The 23,470-nt window shown below is 43.5% G+C and overlaps 1 long non-coding RNA gene across 4 annotated transcripts in view; it reads right to left on the bottom strand.

The window, feature by feature from the left end:
- Nucleotides 1–330: 330 nt before the first annotated feature.
- Nucleotides 331–23,470, bottom strand: part of LOC114602230 (uncharacterized) — a 34,047-nt gene continuing 10,907 nt past the window's right edge. The window contains exons 4-9 of one of the 4 annotated variants that reach the window (XR_013393618.1): nt 21,765–21,876; nt 17,501–17,624; nt 14,237–14,345; nt 11,542–12,987; nt 11,257–11,306; nt 331–947 (exon numbers count right to left, since the gene is read on the bottom strand). This is a non-coding gene — a long non-coding RNA (uncharacterized LOC114602230). Of the gene's footprint in view, nt 948–6,083; nt 12,988–14,236; nt 14,346–17,500; nt 17,625–21,764; nt 21,877–23,470 lie in introns of those variants that run through there. The other 3 variants (XR_013393617.1, XR_013393616.1, XR_013393619.1) reach the window with 3 other exon arrangements.

The raw sequence follows: 23,470 nt of genomic DNA, 5'->3' as shown, positions 1-23,470 counted from the left end.
TTTAATCCCCGCAACAAACCTGTAAGGTAGGTTAGGCTGAGAGGCAATGACTGACCCAAGTTCACTCAATGAGTTTCATAGTCAAGTGGGGATTTGAACCCTGGTCCAAAACTCTAACCCAGCCTTTCTCAACTGTGGGTCCCTAGACCGTTGGACTACAAATCCCATCATTCTTAGCCAGCATGATCAATGGTTAGTTATGATGGGAGCTGTAGTCCAAGAATATCTGGGGATCCATGGTTGAGAAAGGCTGCCCTAAACACTCTGCTGAAGCAAAAATAACTCACAATCTTGATTACCAGCTTCTAAACACAAGGCTCATGGATCCCAGGATCTCACCTGCTGGGAGTCCTTGAGGTCTTTGGAAGCTCATAGAATCACTAAACCATAGAATTGTAGAGTTGGAAGGGATCACAAGGGTCATCTAGTCCAACCTCCTGCAATGCAGGAATTTCAACCGGAGCATCTATGACAGATGGCCAGCCATCTCCCACCACCTCTTGTGGGAGTCTGTTCCACGGTCAAATAGCTCTTACCGTCAGAAAGTTCTTCCCGGTGTTTATTCATAATCACTGCTGGAACTCCAATGCTTTCCAAGGCTCAGGCCCTTCTCTCAAGGCAAACCTGGCCTTCACAAATAAAAGAGAACTCTCCCTAGGGCTCCCGCCAGCTTCTCCAGGATCAGTTGCGTTACAGCCCTGGACACATCTTGGCGCCCGTTTCTGCCACTCCAGATTCAGGGATCTGAACCCAACTCCTGTTTGATTGGCCAAGGGCAACAGAGATCACTGCCTGCCCTTTCGGAATGGTGCTCCCCTACCTCTTAGGAACAACTGACCCATGTTCAACTGCTGTTCACATGGAACCCTTCTCCACTTCGGCCTTGAAGAACTGGGTTGCAAGTGATGTGCCGTTTTACAGATGAAAGTCAGCATCTCAAAGAGTGCCTGGAAACAGATCAAAGCATATTAAGAGCGTCAAAAACTGCTTTATTAATTTGTAGCCTGCCTTTGGGTCTATGCTCTAAAATATTTTCCTTTAAAGGTTAGGTAAGCAGTGTAAATAGTAAAATAGCACATGCCAGTGAAACGAACACAAAAATCTAATTAAATTTCCTTAAAATAGGTATGTCAATGCACATTTTTGGACACTTTGAACCAAAATTGCCAAATTTTGATTATTACCTACAACTCAGTTCAGGAGCTGTGAAGTGGTTCAGTTTGTTCTAAAATGCAGGCAAAGCAAGTCCTGTTTCTACAGCCAGGTGGGTTCCAAAGAAAGGCACAGCTGACTTATCATACCACTATAGATCAGGGGTTGTGGGACATTTAAAAAATATGTACAGGTTCTCTCGTTATTACATGTGCCTCTTGAGAAAGATGAAGTGAATGATCATGGACAATAAGCACTGGAGGGATAATGGGTGTGGGGTGAACGCTTACTTCATTTGGGATGCTTTGCCAAATGAAAAACAGGTGTTATTTTCAGCTAGATCTCATTTTATGAACATTCCAAAGTCTGCATCGACCACCTGGAAAATGATTTCCTCTTTAGTTTCTGATGCTTCAGAAATTTGTTTTCAGTACATCACTCTCCAACCTCCCTGCCGGCTGGGGGGAAAAAATCATCCCAGCTGCTAATTTTTCTCATTGTTGCTCCTGCTAAAACTGGTCATTCAGTCAGATAACTGTGTGGTTTTCCTTTCCTTTGCACTTGCAATATCCTTGATCAATACCATCCAGTTACCCTGCTGAGGTCAGGCAACAGATCTGAACAACTGGTGACCAAACCAAGGTAATGCAGCCCACCAACCACATATGGTGACCCACCAGGGGCTCATTTAATTGTTTGTTTTTTGGCTATTATGGAATGCAAAGCCAGGGGTTTGTCAGAACACCTGGTATGCCCAGGCTGCATTGAGTCTGATAGGCCACAGAATATGTTGGTTTGCTAAAAAAAATACTCATGTTTTACCAGGGGTGGAAGGGAGGTCTCAAGCTGGGACCTCCAGAAGCCAGTATTCAGAGCCTTACCTTCTTTGAGTCACCAGTACTCTGGGCTAGGGCTCCCTCTAGGATGCAGTACTGGTTTGAGTGCTTTCAGCTGACCCTGGAATCTGAAGGTGATCAGCTGACCTCTCCACCCAATGGAGACAGGCAAGGCCATATAGAACCTTCCTTCTACACTAGCCTGAGCAACTTCTTACAGTGAATAGCAATCTGGATTTGTCAGTTGGGTATGTGGTCTATAGCCTTTCCTGCCTCTGGCCTCCTGTATGGTTGATTGGTCGCTGACCTTTGTTCATGGCTATGCCTCTAATTCACATGCCTTTGTCTTATGCTAGACTCCATGGCAGTCTGTCACAAGCTCTGCTCCAGCCTGGACTGGGAATGGTTATCTTCCCATTGGAGATATTACAGGCTCTTACTGGAACGATCAGCTTTTGTATATATGAAAAGAGTTCTTCTTCCTTGTTTTTGTGGACAATGCAATAAAAAGTGGGCAGTCAGTATTTTACCTAACTGCTCATTAACACAATTATTATTGGTGCTGTTGTTGTTGTTTAGACTTTTAAGCCTTTTGTTACCTGAAGGCCTCCAAGCAATTTGCAACACATTTAAAATATAAATATGAATATATTGAAGCAGAACACAACAAACCCCATAAAAGCCACAAGAAGCTTTGGCAACACACTAGTAACAAAGTAACATCATCTTAGTCTGTCAAAAGCCTGGTAGGGGGAGCTTAAGTCTTTACCTAGTGCAGAAAATATGTCAATGAAGGTGCCTGGCAGACCTTGCTTGAGAGAGCATTCCACAGATGGGAAGCTACAACCCCTTAGGACCTCTTGCCACAACATTTCTGGTTTTAGGTCCTGCGGACATACAGCAATATTATGAAGTTAAAGTTACATAAGTGATATATAAATCTATATGTATGAATGCTGTTCTATAATTTTTTTAAAAAAAGTTTTGTGGATAGTTAACTGAAGGGCAAAGATTGACAGTTTGTTTCTAATGGAGGCCTGGGAGATAAAATGACTAGGTCTTCAGATGGCATCCTGTCAAGGACCAGCTAGGCCAATGCAGTGACTTTGTACCTTGTGAAGTTTTCTATTATGTCTGTTGACATTAAAGACCAGCTTTTATATAAGACAGTAGAATAAAAAAGCTCAGACTGAGATAGATTTTTAGTGGGCATTCCATTTGTACTCATTGGCCCTTGAATGGATGGGTTGACAGAGTGCAACATTTGATTGGTTATTGATTAAGAGGCTGCACCAAGACAAGGACACAGAAGAACCCACACTAGGGCTGAGAGGTCCTAGCAGCAGGAAGCAGCAGCTGTCCAAAGAGGAAGATGTTAGGCCACCAAACTGGTATCTCAGAAGGCTGAATTATTATAATATTTATTTACACCTCGCCTTTCCCCCCCCCTGACAGGGACTCAAGGCGGCTTACAGATAAAGGAAGAACATCTAAAGAAGGTCTGCAAAGAGCAAAACTCCTGCAGCAGTACTCCAGAAGAGCTGAAGCCAGAGTGACAACTGTTTAGTAGCTGCCCACAATAAGCAGTGAGTCCCTGACCAGAGTGAAGGCTTTGGGTTAAGTTCTCAACAAAACCTCTGTGTTTTAACTGGGGAAGATAGCATATGGACAGTGGGCTATTGGTGTAGAAATAGGGAAGAGAACCATCTAAAGTGCATGGCTTCCTCTAAAAGAATCATGGGAATTGTAGCTCGGTGAGGGTCAGATTACAATTTCCAGGATTGGGAGGAGCCACCTGCTTTAAATGTATTGCGTGGCTATGACAGGAGGGGAGGCAGAGTGCTCTTGTATTCGGGTGCTGCTTACTACGGGTTCCCATTGGTATCTGGTGGCCACTGTGAGGACAGGATGCTGGACTAGATTGGCCTGATCCAGCAGGGCTGTTCTTATCAGCGGCAAATCTGAGCAGCATCCCAAGGCTTGGCAGGATAGTGCAGATCCTGAAAACTTAAGCAAGTACTGTGGATATTGTGTGTGTGTGTGTGTGTGTGTGTGTGTGTGTGTGTGTGTTTAGCAACAGCTCCTAGGACACCCCATTGACCATGTTGATTGAGGCGCATGTAGCGCTGTGTACCACCTGCCCTTGTCCTTCATGTGGAATTTGCTTTGATGTCATCTATAACTGTGTGAGCTGATCTACTGTACCGTTCGGCCTTTGGTGTCTAAGCTAATCATGGCTTTGAGGCTCCTGCAGTATCTAGATACACAGCAGGAAAGAGAGTTTCATAGTTAAACTCTGAATTCACTTATTTTCATTCTTTGATGTTATTTTAATCTAGTTTTGACGGGACTTTTCTTCTCTGTCACCCCACTGCCCTGTTCCCATTTGTACATTGAGGGTTTCTTCTTCCACCCCTCTCTTTTCTTCTTCTTTTGCATGAATAAAGCAGTTGTTATTAGCAGGACAGTCACAGGCTCCTAATGAGATTTGTTTCTGCTACAAGTATAACTGAGCAAGCAAATGCTGTGACAGGGTGCCTTGGCTTAATGTTGCTGGCTTCCCAGCAAATTTCTGTCCTTACGAGCTGTTAGACAACCTCAGGCCCATCTTACCATGGGCAAAAATCCCCAGAAAATTTGAGGGAAAGTCTTCAGGAGTTGGGTGATGGGTTTAGGTGGGTGATGATCTGATGTCAGGGCTGGGCAATGAGTCTGAGGTGCTTCAGGTCAGCTAAAGTTTGAAACAGAATCCTAGACTAATGAAGTGACTTGAAGAAAACAAAGTCAACTTGCAAGCTGTATGAGGGAGATCTTAAGGTTTCAGGCACAGACATCAGTGACAACTCTGCATTATCCCAAACAATCTGATCCGTCTGGGCCCTTGCTTTATGTGGTCTGCCCACTTTAGAACAAAACTGCAAGCACATGTATACCTAGCACTTTCTACATTTATCCCTTGTCTTGTTTTCAAATCAAGGTTTTTTAAATTTTATGTTCTTTATTGAAAAATGAAAAGTACAAAAGTACAAGTGCACAGAGTAAGATAAGTTGTAAAACAACAGGAAAATGCCTCGGCGATATGGGGAGTGGGAGGTATCTTGGTGATGGCATTAGAGCTAGCCAATCAGTGCCACCCACAGCTGGGTTTTTCTGGAACTATTCCCACCTCCAGAGTTTGACCCTGGATAGCAAAGGGTATGTTGGTGCAGGATGATGGTGCAGGACTTCCAAAGAAGCCCTAGTGATCTGCAAACATTACAGCTGTCTTTACCCTGATTTTATACAATTGGAACGCACATACACACAAAAACACTGCTTTCCCCCTCCAGCTTAGCAAATGGATAACAGGAAACAGACAAAGCTCCTTAACTTTTCTTTAATCTTCTTCACTAGTGGAGGTTTTTTTAAAAAAGAAATAAAAAACATACGAGGGGGGAACAGCGGTAATTGTCTGAATGATCTCATTATTGTCAACAAGACTGAAACCTTGAAGTCTCTGTGCTGAAACACTGATACATTTAGACAAAAAAAAGGGAACGGTGCTTACATGTTGTTCAATAAATAAATAAGATCTAGAGAGGAACTCTTGAGATGAATGGATGCCATGAGAGAGCTTCAGCTTGTCAGAATTATACAGTGACATTAATCACAGTTTTAACAGGGATGCTGCAGGCGGCTCACACAAAGTTCTCATTATATCTTAAAATAAAACAGAACAAAAAAGGAACAAAAAAAACTCCCTTCCTTCGAAGTCCCTTAAAGTAGTATTCTAACAAGGATAATTTTTGAATTAAAAAAACCCCACCTGAAAACAAAAACAAAACACAATACAAATTGGGTTTCTTCATTACAGAGGATGACAAAAAGCACCAGGAAGCTGTCAGACTGAGTGTTGGTACCAATGAAAGATGGTGGGAACAGAATAAACCTTATTCAGTGATGGAAATAAAGGCTGTATGCACACATTTCTAGAATCTATGGAGGCTGAGTACTTGTCTTTTCTATGTAGTCTGCACACAATGGAAATATAGTGCAAATTTGTTGCCCCTAAGAAGCGCCTCTTGAGAAACCAGTTTCGTTTCGGGGGGGGGGGTACTGGCTGCTGGTGGGAGATCCATAGCTGCCCAATGATGCTGTGGGTGGGATCACTACTTCCTTCTTCATTCACTTGGGGTATGTGCAGGGAAGGAAAAGGTGTGAATAATGTAAAGGAAAATGTTTTCAAATGTATTTTCAAATTTTCAAAAGTAAACAGACCCCCGCTTATGGATGGCAGGACCTAGGATCAATCTAGATTGAAAGTGGTGTGTTCAGTAGGGCTGCCATACGTCCGGGAAATTTCGGAAAGGCCTGTTGAAATTTTCAGGGTGTCCTGGTTTTTACTTTTTGAAATATGGCAACCCTTATGTTGATAAAGGTAAAGGTAAAGGGACCCCTGACCATTAGGTCCAGTCGTGGCCGACTCTGGGGTTGCAGTGCTCATCTTGCTTTATTGGCCGAGGGAGCCGGCATACATGCCAGCATGACTAAGCCGCTTCTGGCGAACCAGAACAGCGCACGGAAATGCCGTTAACTTCCCGTCGGAGTGGTACCTATTTATCTACTTGCACTTTGACGTGCTTTCGAACTGCTAGGTTGGCAGGAGCAGGGACCAAGCAATGGGAGCTCACCCCGTCGCGGGGATTCGAACCGCCAACCTTCTGATTGGCAAATCCTAGGCTCTGTAGTTTAACCCTCAGTGCCACCCGCGTCCCTTAATGTTGAGGATAAGTATCAACAATTCCAGATTGAGAAAAACTACATTTTCTACATCTAGAAATGGGTTAGTGTGCATGCAGCCAAATGGAGAGACAGAACCTTTAACAGAGAAGGCTGTCCAGATCATTTGTGACACTGTTCTTTAGGGTCACCATCTCCGCGTTAACAACAGTGAAGAATCCTGCAGAAAGCACCTTTAAGGCTAACGAATTTATTTATTTAACAGTGCAATACACAACTTGAGAATGTATTTTTTTAACTGGAGCTTCTTTTCAAGGAAAGGGATGTTTATTAAAGTCCCCCCAAAAGGAGACTGCAGCTATTAAGACCCACAGCTGCTGCTCATATCCCAGCGTCAAAGGAATTCCTGGGGGCTTCAGAGGTTTCTGCTGCAAAAACCTTTATATTCCTGTGAAACACAGGTGTGCTGTGACCATAGTTTTCTCACAGCAGGAAGAAAAAAACAGTCCAGGGAGAGATGAAGGGAGAAATCCATCTCATATCAGCTTCCTTTGGAGATTAAGAGCCAATTCACTTTTGGCTTTTTTGTTTCCTTTTGCAAAGGCAAAAAGGAAACGGCCTATTCTTCAGCTAGTGGTGTTTTTTTACCACACTTCTTTGACGACCCAAGAAAAGCCCATCCGCATACAATTTGCTTCCTCGCAGTAGTGATTAAGGGGGTTTTGTAACCCAACAAGGTTTCATCATGGATAACTGATGTCAAAACCTGGATACACACAGCCAGCAAGAAGTTACAGGGTTAACGCCTGAGGTCAGCACCATCGGGCTGCCCATCCCAGTGGGTTCTGCCCTACTTGGGGGGGGGTATGATGTCACATGCATCATGTGCCCATGTGATGTCACGTGGCAGGAGGAGGCTGCGAGGCCTGCTGCAGCCATGGGAAGGCCCAACGGGGCCCATCACAGCTGTGGGGGGGGGGGGGCCCAGCAAGGCCCATTTCAGGCTGTGGAATATTGAAGGAGCCTAGCTGGCCCCCTGCTTGAAGATTTAAGGGGAGCCCTCAGCTGCTCGGCTCCCCCAAATGGCACCCCTGGCTCATCCCCAGAGCCTCCTGGTGCTCCTCCTCACAATTCTTGCCAGAAACATCTTTTTTGGGTGGGGCAGAGTTGCTCTGCCAGCTTCCCAGCAGGTGGGTCACTGAAGGACACAAGCATAGTGGATCCATCTCACCTAGTGAGCCGCTTCTGGCCTTTGCCCTTGCCCCCTCTAACCCAGCGAGCAGTGAAATGGGACTTCTTTCCAAGTAGACAAGTATAGGATTGTGCCGAAGAATTCTGGGAGCAGTAGTTTAAGGGTATGGAGAGCCGTTAGGAAACCCCTATTCCTCTCACAGCACTACGATTTCGATAGGTCCTTGTGAAGAGGAGTTGATTGATAAACCACTCCTGGAATTGTAGCTCTGTGAGGGGGACAGGGTTCTCCAAACAGCTCTTGGCACCCTTAACAAACTACAGCTCCCATAATTCTCTGGGGAAAGCCACGACTGTTTAAAGTGGTATAACAGTGCTTTAAATGTGTGGTGTGAATATGCCCTTAGTGTTGCTTTACTTCCTCTTCTCCATTTCTTAAAAGCCTTACAGTCCTTACCACAGATGTTTCAGGGATGGCTTCTCTGACTTCCACTCAAACGGTGGGTTGAACTATAGATCTGAAAGCTTATATTTGCCAAGAGGAGGTGGGGGGAAACCCTGACAGCTGTTTTGTGTTATGCATCTACTCGCTCTGGTATTTCAATTGGCTGTTACTATCAGGGACACTGTTCCACCACCACAAAAAAAAAAAAAAAAAAAAGGGTTGCAGATTCTTTTCACATCTTGGGTTGAATAATGGGATGAAAACCCTAATTCTGAAACTACATTAAGAGGGCATAAAGCAGAGAAGAAAGAAGAAAGCAGCTACTAGATCTAAAGAAATTGTCATTAAAATGATCTGCATGTGGTGTCAGATTCCCCATACTTGCAAGAAATACGAGGCCAACAAAATTGAGTAGACCCACTGAAATTCATGGCATTAAACCCATGGAGTTCAATGGATTGTAGCTAATATTAGTTCTATTTAGAGTTTACCCACTGAAATTCATGGGCATGACTCACTTGAGTACTTCAATTTCAGTGGGTCTATTCTAAGTAGAACTGCACTGAACATAACTCAGTGGGTCTCCCTAGTATGACTAATGATGGGTATTGTCACCTATATGGTTTAGCTCAGGGTGGCAAACACCAGATGTTGGATTACAAATCCCAACAATTTCAGCCAGCGTGGCAAGTGTGCAGGGCTGGTGGCAGCTGTACTTGGCTTAGCTAATTCATGTTGCTGGCAGCGTATGGAACAAAACACAGGCTTCAGGCAAATGTGGTGGTCCTGTAAGTATGTAATAAACTTCAGGAAACTTATCATAAGAACTATCAAAGAGACTGGAGAGGAAATGATGTCTCTAAAACCTGAAATTTTGTTCTTGCACTGTTTGGACAATCTATGAAAACAGAATACAAATGCCTAAGTAAACAATACGTAGATTGCAACTCATAATTTAGTTGCTAAACACTTTATGGGGGTGGTCATAGCTCTGTGGTAGAGCATCTGCTTTGCATGCAAAAGAACCCAGGTTTCAATCACTGGCATCTGCAGGTTGTGCTGAGAGAGACATCTGGTCTGAAGTGCTGGAGAGCCTCTGCCAGTCAGTGTAGGCAATGCTGAACCAGGTGGACCAATGGTCTCACTCAGTACAAGGCAGTTTCCTGTCTTCCTGGGGGTGGGGCGAAAATCTAGCAAGGCTTGACGATTGATTCCAAAACAGTTGGCAAACGTCAGTGATGGGGAAATGGAGCAATCATACTCATGGAAGTTTGGAGACCTTTTGTCTTATGTTGGAACAGAATTAAGTTATATCAAGGAGTCCACCAAGAGATAAGAAATATTGTATAAGAGATTTTCAGGTTGTAACCTCTTTCTGGTGAAATGTTACCTATATGTATTTATTTGGTTATTTTTTAAGTAAATATTTTGCAATGCCAAACCGGGGAGGGGTGTGTGTTTAGGAAGGGGCTGGAGCTCTCCATCGCTCCTCCCTTGCACACCAAATTTGGTGGGCATTTTGCTATCTAAAACCTACATGCCAACTGCTGTTTCTTTGTCATGACCTAGTGTGACCAGAAATGGAACTGAAAGCAACAGGAACTGCTGTGGCGTTGTAGTTAATTTCATCTCTGCAAGGCAGATGCTATTGTTTGTTTGTTTTGAAAATTTGTTTAGAAATTTTCCAGCAAGAGCTCTCAGAGCAGCTAAAACAATAAAATGCACCGATAACACAATAGAAACAGCACTCAAATAAAAATATAATATAAACAGGAGCAGTGCAGGGGGACACACATTGTACAAGCCTAATTAAAATGAATAAAAACTTAAATCTAATATGCTTGGGGCAAAGGAAAGGGTTTTCATCTAGTGCTGAAAGGACATCATATTCAGTGCCAGGCAAAGGTCTCTGGGGAGAACATTCAAAATTCAGCTCAGGGCGCCAGAACTCTACTTGCAACATGGGGATAATAATCTTGACCTACCTTGCAAGGTCGCTCACAGATGACAACAAAAAAATGTACATGAAAGAGCTTTGCTCATTTTTATTTCTTTATTTCGAGCCTGTTTAGAGCAATCTTGAGTTAAAAGGATCTGATAGCGAATGATGGGAAAGACCCCTGCCCAAGACTTTGGAAGGCCACTGGATTAGATAGTACTGAACTAGACGGACCAGTGATCTAACTCTGAGCAGGCTCATTTTGAGAGCCCTTTACTATGGGTGGTATTCAACACTAGTCCTGTTCAGGGTAGACCCATTAAAGTAAATGATCACGACAGACTTCAGTTCTTTAATTTCAATGGATCTACTCTGAGTAAGACTTAGTTGGCTACTGTGGCAGGCAGCTGGGAAATGCCGTTTGGATTCCTTACGAAGCCCTGGAACACTGCAACATTGGCATCATTGCATGGGTTTAAAACTGGCTTCCAGGTTCTGTTGTTCAGAATTTATTCACTTTTTTAAAGGATGGTCCAGGACAGGCATCAGGGCTTTGCTTTTGTCCCTGCCAGGGTGTGCCTATGATGGACACAGCCTGACTCACTAGACAGTAGCTTTGTCTGCTCCCACAGGCAAGCCAATCCTCAGACTTGTGTATCTTTTTTAAAAAACAACAACAGCAACCATGAACAACACTGGGACTGGAGCAAAGTAGATGGAGCAATAATCAGATACTTTCACCTCCTTTAATACATTCCTTCTAAATAAAACCGAAAATGACTGGAGAGGCGAAATCAAAAAGCCTTTTACTGTCTTACAAGGCATTTGCTAACCTCGTTCCCTGCTAAAATTGAACTTTTTTATTGTGGGAGAAAAACCTACACTATGGCCTTACTGGTTTAAATGTAATTTCCTCTCCCCTGGGAACTCTAGCTGTGTGCTTACTTAGGGGGAGGGGGGCTTAAGCAACTTACACAGATAATTTTTTGCATGTTGCCAAACTATAATTCCCAGGATTCTTGGCCTGGAGAGAGAAAACCATTATGGTTAAAGCAGTACAAAACTGATCTGTGTTTGAGTTGTACCACTTTTCCCCCCTCTCTCCCTCTCTTTTAGAAAACAAAGCCTCTCTGATCATTCCCCCCTTCCAAACATACCCTCCCCTCTTTCCTTCAACAACTATGAAGAAGGAAAAGGCTGGTTAAACAAACAACAGATGTGAGCAGAGCTTGCTGTGTGCATATGTGGTTGTCTCCTACCTTTAACCATATGTGCATTCTTCTGCCAGGGTCTGGTCATGATTTTGTCCTTTGAGGCATTCCTGCTAATGCTGTATAGGGAGGGAAGGAGTTGCTTGTTGTATACCTTATATAGGCACAACTTTTATTCTGTATGTACAACAGTGGAATACTCCGCTCCACCATGGGATTATTTCTTAGTAGTCGTATTTAGGATTATAATCGTCCGCTGCCAAGGAGACCAGGCAATTTCGTAACACATACATGCTTAAAATAAAGATAAAGAATAATGAAGATGACAACAACAATATTCTAAATGTACAAAACTTGAACGTTTGCTCACAGGGCAATCTTATGGCGGTTTACACAGTTCCATGGGATGTGTTTCTTAGTAGGTGTGTTTAGGATTGAAGTCTTCAACTGCTAAGAGGACCAGCCAATTTCATAAAACGTACAGGATTAAAATAATAACAGCAACTGAACTAAAATGTTCAGGATGAACATAGCTGAAAACAAAGCGCATTTAAGGATTAGCAAAGATGTGCATTTAAAAAGAGATTTTAACACATCGTGTTAATGTTCCTCAGCAGATTATAAATTCCCCATGTAGATTTCATATAAAGCCTTAATTATGGGTGGCATTCATCCAAGTCCTACTCAGAGTAGACCCGCTGAAATTAAAGAACCTATGATAGTTTAGTGGGTCTACTCTGAGTAGCACTAGTGTTGAATACTACCCTATGTTTGCTTGTAGGTCCCCTGGCCTATTTTGAGGCCGCTCTGACTTCATTTAATTATCCTGAATGAGATGCACTTTGTGGTTTGTGTATTGCTGCCTCACCTGCAGATTATTTGGCACTGGTTCTGACTGGGGTATGCAATGTTGTGCCCTTCAGATGTTGTTCAACTCCCATCAGCCCTAGCTAGCAGGGTCGTGGATGATGGGACCTGTAGTCCACAATGTTTGGTGGACACCACATTGGCTACCTCTGCTCTAAGTTGTGCTGCAGAAGAAGATAAGAAGAGCCCTATTGGATCAAGCCAAAGCCCACCTAGTCCAGCATCCTTTTCTCACAGTGGCCAATAGGAACATAGGAAGTTGCCTCTGACAGAGTCTAACCTAGCTCAGTATTGCCTACACAGACTGGCAGGAGCTCTCCAGGGTTTCAGGCAGGGTTCTCTCCTAGTGCCACCTGGAGATACCAGGAATTGAACTGGGGACCTTCTGCATGCAAAGCAGATGATCCACCACTGAGATACTGCCCTTCCCTACAGATGTCTTCTGCTGCAGCAGAGTCATCACAGCAAGAAAAGGAATTAAACCATGAATGCCAGCTTTTAAAGGATTGACCAGGGGAATTTTTACCTGTTGAACACCTTTAATACTAACCTGCAAATGATGAATGAGCAGACATATAAACTCACCACAAGCTAACAAGGACAAATGCTTATTGTCGTTTAACCGCCCTGCAAATAAAAAAGCTGGCTGCTTAATAGATTCTGAACAGAAACTGTAAACACGCCATATATTTAATGCATACATTTTCACCCAAAGAATCCTGGGAACTGCAGTCTAACCCTCCTGGAGCTGTAATTCCCAGCGCCCTTAACAAACTACAGTGCCCAGAATTCTTCGGGGGAAGTCATTGTGCTTGAAATGCATAGTGTGTGCTCAGGCTATAGTTTAACCCAGTGGTTTCCAAGGTGGGTGGTACCACCCACTGCGGGCAGTGGGATTACCATGGGGGGGGGTGTTAAGAGGCAAGTGGGGGTGGCAAGGGATTGCTGGAAGTGTAAATGTCTATCATAATTTGAAAAGCTGGTATCACTGGATCAAGCTCATCCATTTTAGCCATCTTCAAATATCTCAAGGGCTGTCACATGGAAGAGGGAACAAGCTTGTTTTCTCCTGCTCTGGAGGGTAGGATTTGAACCAATGGCTTCAAGTTACAAGAAAGCAGATTCCAACTAAATATTAGGAAGAGCTGCTTGACCGTGGAAGTCTCCCTCGGGAGGTTGTGAACTCTCCTTCCTTGGTTTTTAAGCAGAGGTTGGGTGGCCATCTGTCATGGATGCTTTAGCTGAGATGCCTGCATTGTGGGGGGTTGGACTAGATGACCCTTGGGTCCCTTCCAACTCTATGATTTTGTTGAATTAATTAAACTAAATAGTTTAAATTGTATTTTGGATAAATGAACAATTAATTGCTACTGTTTTGAATTTTATTGTGTTGTTATATTCCTCAGTTGGCCATGCAAACTGCTATTCTGAGTAGAGCTTTTTATAGGGTGGAGGCACTGAGAATAAGTTTATGGAACAAAAGGGGGGGGTGACTTAAGTTTGGAAACCACCGGTCTAACCTCACATAAGCTTTGTGCAAGCAAAGCTCAATAAATCGGTCATCTGGAGGAGGCCTAAGTCACAATACCGAGCTAGATGGGCCAATAGCCTGCTTTTATATAGGGCAGCTTCCTATGAACATCTGCACATGATGTGTGGAGTTTGCTGGTTGTAACAGCAGCACGTATTCTGGATGAAATTCCTGTGGCCGGCACACTGCCTGTATATTTTCTCAGGTGCTGCAAGAGTCACATACCAACTGTGTGCTGAAGAGTCTTCCACTCCTGAGATACTTGGCTAGCAGGACAGCATTACGCACTTGGAAACCGAAAACCCAGAACAGATTCCCACTCCTACCCCTTTCCTTCAGATATACCCGTAAAATGCCTTGCTCTGTTGCACATTTGATGGTCTGCGGCTTCTTCTCCTTTTCGGTGATTTATGAACATCTTTGACGTCCCCCGTTCCCTTCTTTCTTCAGGTTGCTTTGAAGACAGAAAGGTGAATGATCTTACAGCCAGACATTAAATCCTGAACAAGCTTTACAAAAACCAGAAGCGAAATATTTCCCCTCTTTCCCCACCTCGTGGGGAATTTTCCCCCAAAGTCCTTCATACACACATAAATACATAGATCAAATCTGCACCTGTAGTTTATTAAGGGTGCTGGGAATCATAGCTCTGTGTGAGGGGGAAACGGCAGTTCTCAGGGTGTGTTTGGGGGAAGTTGTGTGCTTTGGATGTATGCTGTGGATGTGACTATACTCCTCCTCCTTAACCATATATAATTATTTTTTCACTTCCTATATTTAATTCAGAAATGGAATCTGGCAATTAGAAATGGCCAAATCTATCCATTTTGGCTTCTCTCATCTTCCAAATTTCCCAGTCACTGTTTCTCAAATTTAAACTGACCATTTTGCATTCCCAGTTGCACTCATTAGAAGTTTTCCGTTCAGAAACCTACAGGTTGGTATAGTAAAAATATTTAAAAGTACGGAAATGGACTTAAGAACCAAAAGGAAATTCTGGATGTGCTTTGCAAAATAGGTGTCAGGTCCTAGAAGGAGCCAGTAACCCCCTAATTTCTGAAGTATTTGCCCTGGATCCAAAGTTGCTGCTAATTTACTCTCAGCAAGAGGGGATGCCATTGGTCTTTTGTTGCTCTGAGAAAGAAGTGATGTAATCTGGCTTTATACAGCCTTTCTGTTGCCTACCAGTCTATGGGAACATTTTTCCCAGCTAAAAGTAGCATTCTGTTAATCAAAATTAAATAATTCCACATGAAATGTTCCTTTGGGCTTGCTCCTATATGGAAGAGTCAGCGGGTAAGGGAAGTATTCTACTGTGTAAAATATTGTTGGCATTAAAATTGTTTTGCGCTCCTCAGAATAAGATCTCTGGTTCCATTCTAGGCAAATGCTCTTATTTGGAATGGAAAACACTCCCCCCCTAAACACACACACACACACAGACACACACACACACACACACACACGGTAGTTTGGATTTTATATTATTTTTAAAACTGGCCTATGGAATCTTAACTGCCCAATTTTTGTTTATACAGCCAATTTAGATCAAAGTGAAATTTGGAGGCAAAGAAGAGAAATTGGGTTTTCTCCAGATTGATGTTTGCTCCAATTTATCACTAATAAAAGCAGTGGGGGCAAGGGCACACTCAGACCTGTGCCAAGAAATTTCAAGACAAATGGAAAATTGCTTGGATCCATGCTTTCTAGGTGCTAAAGGTAAAGGTAAAGGTACCCCTGCCCGTACGGGCCAGTCTTGACAGACTCTGGGGTTGTGCACCCATCTCACTCAAGAGGCCGGGGGCCAGCGCTGTCCGGAGACACTTCCGGGTCACGTGGCCAGCGTGACATCACTGCTCTGGCGAGCCAGAGCCGCACACGGAAACGCTGTTTACCTTCCCGCTAGTAAGCGGTCCCTATTTATCTACTTGCACCCGGGGGTGCTTTCGAACTGCTAGGTTGGCAGGCGCTGGGACCAAACAACGGGAGCGCACCCCGCTGCGGGGATTCGAACCGCCGACCTTTCGATCGGCAAGCCCTAGGCACTGAGGCTTTTACCCACAGCGCCACCCGCATCCCTTTTCTAGGTGCTGGATAAACACAAATCTGGGTGGGCCCTAAGTTAGCTCCACTAATTACAATTGACCTTCTCTGCATAAAATGTAGCTGAATATCTTCCTAAGTGACAATTAATACATATATTGCGGCTTCACTCCTATATTCTAACATTATCAAACGGGAGGCAGTATATTATATTTTTAAAAATAAGATCAACAGGAACAACATATTCCTGAAAGAAATTTTGAGTTGATAAGGGGGAATAATGACTGCCATCTATTAAGAATTATCCAATTTGATTCTGAAGAAGCAAAAAACAAGATACAATCCTGCATATTATCTGAATTGCTTGGAAAGCTCCTTTGCTTTGTATTGTTATGAATCTGTGGGTGCAAGTCACCCTAAATTCCAGATCAAGTTAGTGTTAGAATTTAATTAAGGCCAGTCTGTTGCCAGACCCATGTGTGTTAAGATGTGTGTTGGATACTTTTAATTCTCTGGAATTAACATATGTGAAAGAATTAATTTAGCTAGGCAAACTTCCTAAACTGTGTATTTCAACACCTAACAAATCCCATGGAATAACTCAGACTAATTTCCTTGGAAGTGTTAGCCTGTGGGGCAATGAGCCATTAGCACAACAATGGATCACCAGGAATCTCTGTGAGGCAACTATGGGGTGGGACTCCTTTCACACCTCAGGAAAAGCAACTGTGGTTTAGAAGCTGGGAGGAAGATGTTATGTGACAAGCAGAGAGCAAGAGGCAGAGAAAAATAGCTGATGTCTGAACCCAATGCTGCGCTTCTGGAAGAGGCAAGGCGCTCTTTGAGTGTAATACTGGGGACCCCTCCATCATAGGCTCAGGTTGTGTTGTTGTTTAGTTGTTTAGTCATGTCCAACTCTTCATGACCCCATGGACCAGAGGGCACAAGGCACTCCTGTCTTCCACTGCCTCCCGCAGTTTGGTCAAACTCATGCTGATACCTTCGAGAACACTGTCCAACCATCTCATCCTCTGTCATCCCCTTCTCCTTGTGCCCTCCATCTTTCCCAGCATCAGGGTCTTTTCCAGGGAGTCTTCTCTTCTCATGAGGTGGCCCAAAGTATTGGAGCCTCAGCTTCAGGATCTGTCCTTCCAGTGAGCACTCAGGGCTGATTTCCTTAAGAATGGATAGGTTTGATCTTCTTGCAGTCCATGGGACTCTCAAGAGTCTCCTCCAGCACCATAATTCAAAAGCATCAATTCTTCGGCAATCAGCCTTCTTTATGGTCCAGCTTTCACTTCCATACATCATTACTGGGAAAACCATAGCTTTAACTATACGGGCATTTGTTAGCAAGGTGATGTCTCTGCTTTTTAACCGCTGTGCCTTATTTTCCAAAAAGACACACAGACCCTGGGTAAGTGTCTGAAACTCCCTAGAACAGAGGTTTTCAACCTTTTTGAGTCCACAGCTCCCTTGACCAACTATATTCTTTCCGCAGCACCCCTGTGGGACTCAGGAGCCCAGTTATATCACCCTTTGTCTGCAGAGCTGACAGCATCTCACCCTTTTTCAAACACCTTCCCTTGTGGAGTGGTCCCTCAGCTTCCTCTCCCTCTCCTTGGGAGTCCTCCAGGCAGCAGCTGCTGCCATCCCAGGCTCTAACATTGTTATTGAATGCCTAGTGAGACTAAAAAAAAGAGAGAATAAAGGATGGATTGCTTAAGATTAAGGCATGCAGATGGACTCATCGCTATGGGATTTCTGCCCCCCCCCCCAATCTCTTTAGGACTCCACCGTTTTTATTCTTGCTGACTGGCAAGATAACACAGTGGTTATAAACATCATGGTATGTGTCCTTTCTTCCTACTTAACTTTATCTGTTCCCTTGAAAACTATCATTCCTGAAGTATTTATTATTACATTCAAATACTTGCCGATCCCAGGACAACAAAACCTGCCTCTCATCTCCAAAGAGCCATAACCTTGGGAGCCAACAGACCACACATCCCTCCAAGGTCACCCAGTAAAACTTGTCTCAAGTTATTTTTCCCATGTCAGACATTGGCTATGACTCACAAGCCACCAAGCAAGAGAATGTCCCCTTCAACCATCATTGTCCTTTGTTCTTATGCATGAAGATAGCTCCACAGTAGATAACACCTCCTGACTACAATGGGATGAAGGGCTTGTTTTTGTACAGAGAGGTCCCACACATTTCTGCAAAGCCAGTTTTCTCCAATGTAATGCATTTTTGTATGTTATGCTTAATAACAAATACATTTGTTGTATGCATGCTTTGGTATGTGCAGTTTTTCATAGACATTACCCAGCAGGGGAACTGAACTGCAAATTTTGGAGTGAATGGCTTGTGAATGGCTGCATTTTGGTTCCAGGATTGTTTTGGAAAGTACAGATTAGGTATATTTGCCATTAAATCCCTAATGCCTACATTGCATTGCTGGCATCCGAATGACAGCCCAAATATCTCCCCCCAGCATTCCACATTTACTCTTGATTGCTGCTTCCCAGATAAGGTCTGATAAATTTAAACACTGTTGTGGAACTCCCTCCCCACATGGGTGAGTCTGGCACTTTCATTATACAGCCTACTTTACCTTGGCTTTTGACAATGCAGAGGCATATTTTTAAGTCCCACCTTAGTCCTGTGGTTTTAAGTTGTTTTAAATGGCTTTTAATAATGTGTTTTAAATGCTGCAATCTGCCCTGGGACTTTAGGCTGAAGGGCAGGTAATTAATAATAATAATAACCACCACCACCACTTGTTTACAGTATTAAACCCTTATCTTGTTGCACCCCAGGAGGCTAAGCTAAGCCTTTGCTCCTATCCAGCAGGGCCCTCCTCATATATCCTTATAATTTGGAGCAAGGCTGCAATGTGTGAAAAGTGAGACGTAGCTCTTCTCTTTCTGGCCCCCAAAACACACACAGAGAGAAATATGTATCTTAGGCCTGGACATGGACCTAATTAATTTACTCATTGCATTTTAATCCAGCTACTCCTTGTTATGGGAGCACAATCCCCACACCCCAACTTCATTTTATCATCACAACAACCCTGCAAAGTTGGAAGATAGTCAAGCTGAGTGTTAGCGACTTACCAATGTCACCTAGTAAGATTTGCAGCCTGGGTCTTAGCCCAGCACTCTAACCACAGGGCAATGCTGTCTCTCAACTATTTATGTTTAAGGTCACCAACTCCAAGGGGTGGAACCCAGAATGAGTCTAAGAACAGAGAGTAGGGGCGGAACCAGCTATTGGCTGTGGGTCCTGGGCACAGACAAACTAAAAGCTGTCTATGTAGCAAAGAGACACAACTTCTTCCTTTTTAAATTTTTTTTTTTAAAAAAAGGTTGAAGGAGGAGATGAAAACTGCTCCCTCCACTCCCATCAAGCCAATTTTTCTCTGGTCTGTTAACAACCCTTGGCTGCAATCAACCAAGTTTTACTCAGACCCAACCATATTTATGGACCTAAGCTAGCAATCCCTATTAATTTCAATTTGCCTACTCTGAGTAGGCCTAACATTGGATACAACCCGCTATTTGCATCACAGGAAAGTTCATCTCCCCCAGCCTTTTTATCCTCACAACAACCCTAGGAGGGGGGACATGGTAAGAGAGAATAATTGGCCGAAAATTCACTCAATAAGCTTTGTGGGCAAGTGAGGAGGACTTGAACGGGAATCTTCCTGTTCCTAGTTCAACACTGACCACTAAGCCACACTGGCTTTCCTTTCGTTTGCAATAACCGCACGCTAAACATATTACTTGCACTCCACAGCATGCAAGCCTAGAGAGAAGCTGAGGCAAAGCAGCTCCACATGTTGACAAGCTACCAGTAGCCACCAAGCGGTAAAAGTGCACGGAATTAGCATTCCTAGCTGTTAAACACCCTAAAACGTTTGGAAAATATAATTGTTGCGGCCGCAGCCCAGGTATTCGGTGTCTCTGATCCTCACGCACTTGTCAAGAGCTCACGAGCTCAGCAGAGTGTTCCAAGTACACAAGGAACTCCAGCCAAAGAGAAGGGAGAGAGGAGAGGGAGGGAGGTTTCTCTTTGCTCGCATGGAAGGAACGTAAAGGGGGGGGGGATTTTCCTCAATGATTCACCCTGGTTTCTAAGAATGCCAAGGGACAAGGCGATCGTACTGTTTGCTTGTTAAGCCAAACAAGATCATGTATCCAACCTTAGCAAACATCTGAAGATGTCGGTGCGCGGGCACATACCGACATCCTATCTGTGTGCTTTGAAATGGAGCAGCTTCTCAACTCTCTAACATGTCAAAGAAATCTAAGATGACTTGCCTAGTCCAAAGAAGCCACAGGATATACTGCACCTCTGTCAATCATCTGTCAAGACAACAGGTTGGATCCAAGCTTCAGGTAGCTGGATTGAGCTCCCATTGAAATCAATGAGACTTGAGCCATGGCTAACTTAGGTCCCATAGAGTTTGATAGGGTTGGCAGGGGCAGAAATTAGGTTCAGTTCACTTGGAAAGGGGAACCTTACCAACTTTCAAAACAACGTGCAAACTGAAATGCAGCCATCCTTTGTAATCTATACTACTCCAGATTTTGCAATGCAGTTCTCCAGCTGAGCAATGCGTACAAAAATGCACATAATGGGATAAAGTGTGTGTGAAAATACACATGGCATTGAAAACAGAATTTTTGAAAAATGCAAGATCTAACGGGAGACTGATGCCCACTGGGAGGAGCTCAGGAAGAAAAAAACGTCATGGTACACCTGCATCAGCACAACTAGATGCGTTCATCTGCGCTAAGAGAGCTTCAGCACATAAGTTATATAATGGAATCGCAGTCAGAAAAAATATATACCTACATCTGCATTTGATTGGAATGTGGTCAGAATCTTGAAGAGCTTCCACCAAGGAGATAAAACGGAAGCCACGGCAGTCATAACATCTTTTTAAAAATTGGACTGCTGCTCACTGCACTTGTAGAGTGAGTTGGTACGTAATTCAGATCTCCCAAATTTTATCAATGCACCGCTGCTTGGGAAATTTCCAGTTCTGCGCATTTAACATGACTTTGCCGAGGAAGATCTGCCTGGAGGAATCTGGGGCCATTAAGTTCAAATGGCAAAGCAACATAGCTCTGGGAGGCGAATAGGAATCTCCTAACAACTCTCAGCACCTTTAACAAACTACAGTTCCTAGGATTCCCTGGGGTGAAATCTATGACTGTTTAAAGCTCTACAGGGGAAGCTATGGCTGTATCATGCCACTTTAATGTTTAGTGCAGATGGGGCGTAATTAAAAGGAAACACATCCACAGCAATGAGTAATGCAGAGAGGTTAGGCATAGCTCTATGGAAGAGCAGCACTTCTAGGTGCTCAGAGAAGACTGGAGCAGAATATCTGCAGAAACAATCAAGTGGCACACCTTTGGAATTCCACCAGTAGTCATGATCCACAAACTATTTTGTTTAAAAATGTATGCCATTTTTCAGGGATTTGCGCTTCTTAGGCATCTTACAGAAGATAATTAACTCCATAAAACAATCTTTAAAATACCAAGGAGACAATCTAATCACAAAACCTAAAACAGGTCTAAAGCCGTTTAAAAGCCAAGTCAAAGCACTTAAAAACATTTTAAAGCCATTTAATTGATTGCTGTTTCAGACAAATACATTTTCAAGGTACACTTAAAAGCTAGGAGAGAGTTCCAAAGATACAGCACCACTACACAGCCTTCTTTTGAAACTTATTATCTCCTTCAGATAGACTGCAGATGGGGGGGAGGGTTCCTATCACCTCGGGACCATGGGAGCAGTTGTACTCACTTAAGCAATTGTCCGGGTTAATCTCACAGGCAAACAGCAAACTGCAAAAGCGCAGCCAGGTGTTAATAAGGGGTTTGCAGAATCAATACAGGACTGGTTGTAGAAACTGCAGCTGTAAATACAAAACCAGCTTCCATTATTTCCTCCAAAAGGTGTCACACACATTAAAGGCTTATTTAAAGAATATTCTTGTCATACACCATTTAATTTCATTGCACGATTTAAACACACACACACACACACAGGCATATGCTTACATTTCTTCAACCACAACCGTGTGCAATACTTTTGCAAAATAGACAAGGCAACTCTGGGGGAGGGGGAGAGAGAGAAACAACCTGACAACCTGTCAAATCAACATTAAAGCGTTGGAGGGAAATAATTAACAATCACACCACGCTTGAACAAGTGTCACAAAGATACCACACAGCTAACGCATCTATCCTCAGTAGCAGAATCAAGAATGTAAAACTGCTAAGTGTTTTCCCTCACTTCTGGTTTTTTTTATAAAAAACAACAACCCCAAAGTAGATTGATATTGTTTCTGCCAATTCTGTTTTAGCAGGATTTGGCAGAAATAAATGTGGTTTCCAGCAACTGATATTCAGAAACATTGCTGTCTCTGGCTATGTGGGCTGAACACAGTCATCATGGCTAGTGGCCATCCATAGCCTTCTCCTCCATTAATTTGTCTAATCCTCTTCAAAAGGCATCTAAACCGGTTCCATAGTTTAACTCAGTGCTGCCTGAAGAAGTTCTTTCTTTTATCTGTCCTGAATCTTCATTGGATGTCCATGAGTTTGAGTGTTATAAGAGGGGGGAGGGCCTTCTCTCTATCCACTTTCTCCATGCCATGAATAATTTTATAAACTTGCCACCTTTTGCTCATCTTTTCTCTAAACTAAAAAGTCCTAAACACAGCAACCTTCACTCACAGGCAAAAGGTTCCTTGTGCGATTTGAGTGAGCCTAAGAGGTGAATATTTATCTGTCTTTTCACCCTTATGTCACCAGAGATAACAAGCTCTTGTTCAACGCAGACACAACGGGCACAGATGAACAGTGAGCATTGGCTTGTGGAGAGAGCCTTGGGTCTCCCTTTTGCTCTAGCCAAAGAGAAGAGAGCATTTGAGGCTGCCTTTGGGTGCTTTCTGGTGGGCTGTTTATTGACCAGTCACCCTGTTTGTTTTCAAGGAGATTAGTCATGCTGGACATTTAATGGGAGTTCATTCCAATTTGTTTGCATGGGGGTTAGATGTCCTCGGCTACATCCACACCATCATGTAAAGCACATTATGGGTATTGGGAATTGTAGCTCTTTGAGAGGTAAACTACAGCTCCCATGATTTTTTATTTTAATTTTAGGACAGCTGTGTGCTTTACATGTATACTGTAGATGTGGCCATTGTGTGCCAAAGCAAATGTTCGTCCACACTTTCTAGCGGATTTCCCCCACCACTTTCCTTCTCGCAGAAAGTTTGTTCTTTAAGGGAAATGAGTTCATTGCGCAAGACCTCCCTTATTAATTGAACCTTGAAAACAGCGGCAAGTCTGGAAGCAGATCATTGTCCAATCTTGCTCAATACTGACTACACCGGCTGGCAGCAAATCTGCAGGGTGCCAGGCAGGAGTCTTGCCACAGACCTGCCTTTCTGCCCAGCCTAGAGCATACCCTCCAACATTCCTCAGATGAAAATAGGGACATTC

The sequence above is a fragment of the Podarcis muralis genome, chromosome 7 (assembly GCF_964188315.1).
Source record: "Podarcis muralis chromosome 7, rPodMur119.hap1.1, whole genome shotgun sequence".
NCBI classification, from domain to species: domain Eukaryota; kingdom Metazoa; phylum Chordata; class Lepidosauria; order Squamata; family Lacertidae; genus Podarcis; species Podarcis muralis.
The sequence above is the reverse complement of the archived record's forward strand: the minus strand, read 5'-3'. Positions and strand labels throughout refer to the sequence as shown.